A 2,516-nucleotide genomic window follows, 5' to 3' on the forward strand; every position below is an offset into this window, starting at 1 on the left:
AGGGTGGAGGGACAGCGCAGGAGAGGAAGGCCCTCTATGAGGTGCATTAATTCAGTGACTGGGGTAATCGGGATGGGTGTGTCAGAGACAGTGCAATTGGCACAGGACAGAGTGGAATTTAGGGCTGTTGTACATAGGGTCGCTATGAGTCGCAGGCGACTCGACGGCACATAACAACAACAACAACAACATCCTTAGTCATTATCCAGCTCTCTGATGCACAGCAAGCAATGACGAAGACAATGGACTGAATGGAGCACATCTTAGTCTCTAGATTGACATCACTGCTTCTCAGTATATTGTGTGAAATAAACTTTATGTTATGCACTCCACACTTACCTCTGAGATTACTTTTAGGTGGCAGATGAAGTTGCATGACTTGGCAGTAAGACTCGATGGGTTGAATATTATACTATCATTATGAGCATTGTACTTCAGGATGTTGTTGTTGTTGCTGCTGCTGCTATTGTCTCTGTTATGTACCATTGAGTCACATGTGACTCATAGTGACCCCATGTAGAGCAGCACTGAAGCCTGCATGCTTTGTCCTGAGCCAGTCTCATTGATTCCAACACACCCAATCCCATTGCCCCAATTACTGTATCAAGTCTTAAAATATCTTTTTTTATGATAGATGCTACTACATTTTGTTATTCCTAGCACAGAATATTGTCTGATTCAAAATGTCTGATAACAGCCCATTTCAGCTCACTAATGCCTAAAACATTAATATGCATTCCATTTAATTTTTGGTAATTTCCAATTTTCCTTGATTCTTTGTACACTTTCATGTTCCCATATATTTTGTATCTGTTTCTCTTCATTTTGAGTCGTGCAATATCAGCAAATCAAAGCTCTTCATTGTGTGAAAGCTTTACTCCATCCCGGCTATTGTGGTAGACTTGAAGAGGCAGTTCTTCCCCAGGCATATTTTGAGTGTCCTCCAATCTGAGGTCTCATCTTCCTGGACTGTGTAGGACAATGTTCTACTGCTGTTTATCAAGTTTTAAAGGCCTCATTATTTCAGAAGTGAATAGCCAGAATTGTTTCCTATTCTGTCTTAGGCTAGAAGTTCTGCTGACCTTTGGTTGGCTGTTAATATTTTAAGTACTGTTGGGTATAGCTTCCAGCATCACAACAACTCAGAAGTCATCACAATGAGGCAAATTTAATGCACACCCATGTTTATCGTGGCTTTGTTCACAATAGCAAGGAGTTGGAAACAACCTAAGTAGCCCATCAACAAACAAATGGATAGAGAAGTTGTGGTATATTCACAGAATGGAATACTACGCTGCATTGAAAAACAAGGAACTCATGCAATATTATCCAAAATGGGTGACCCTGAGGACATTACACTGAGTGAAGTATCTCAGTCACAAAAGGATGAATACTGACTGGTGCCACTGTTGTAAAACAGGACTGACCTCGGGATTGGGGAAGGAGATTGACAAAGATTGGTTCAATAATGTATACTGCATTGAAACAGATGAGGGAGAAAAGGGTTTAAAAGGAATATGTGATTAGGTATTTTTGTCATGACACAAGTCTAGAGCAAAGGCTACATGGTGGAGTGGACCTGGGGGAGGGTTTGTAAAACATGGAATTTTGCTTTTCCAAGAAGGCAGTGTACTGGGGGGAGAGGGTTGAGAGGAGAGAAAAGTGCAACAATGAATGAATGGAAAGCGAAAGTCTCTGTAAATTTTTATTGAAATTAATAATAAATTTTTAAAAATAAGGCAAATTCAAAGATGAGTAGTGATTGTGTCACTCAAATGACATCTACTGAGTGAATAGTTGTTATGGATGCATGAGTAAAGTAAGGCAAATTCAAAGATGAGTAGTGATTGTGTCACTCAAATGACATCTACTGAGTGAATAGTTGTTATGGATGCATGAGTAAATAATAAATACTCATTGTCTTTGAAATTAAACTGACAGAAGAACCTAACCATAGGGTCTAAATTCTGCAACAGAAAACTAGAGGAAAGAAATATTTTAAAGAAGAAAAGCACTTTCAGAATCCTTCTTGCTCTTGTACACTATCTAATTAATGCAACCTTTCCACTACTGTGAACTCTAGAAGGGCAAGAACCACATTGTCTTTATTCACTACAACTGTATTTGAAAATTAGCAGTTACAGCATCATCAACACTCATTGAATGAATAACTTAGTGAATTATAAAAGCAAAGAAGAATGACCTAATATTCTTTTAAAATGTAAGGTTTTGGAATAAAATGGGAATATTAAGGATATCTGTAATAGAAGATAAGATAAATAAATAAATAAAATGCTATCTAAAATGCACTGAAAATGGTCCCCTACATTTTTGCCAGTCTCACTTTGCTTGAGCTTCATTGAGCTTTGAGCTCTTCTCCTGCACCAGTCAAACCAATGAGGCAGCCACACAAGTGATAATTTATGTAAAGTCAACCACTACCTCAATACTAGCAAGGAGCTGATTATAAAAACTGATACTGGTCCTTGTGCTTTCCTCAGTGGAGCAATCTATTA

Source organism: Elephantulus edwardii, unplaced genomic scaffold (assembly GCF_000299155.1).
Source record: "Elephantulus edwardii isolate Elephantulus edwardi_28Jun2011 unplaced genomic scaffold, EleEdw1.0 scaffold00082, whole genome shotgun sequence".
Lineage (NCBI taxonomy): Eukaryota > Metazoa > Chordata > Mammalia > Macroscelidea > Macroscelididae > Elephantulus > Elephantulus edwardii.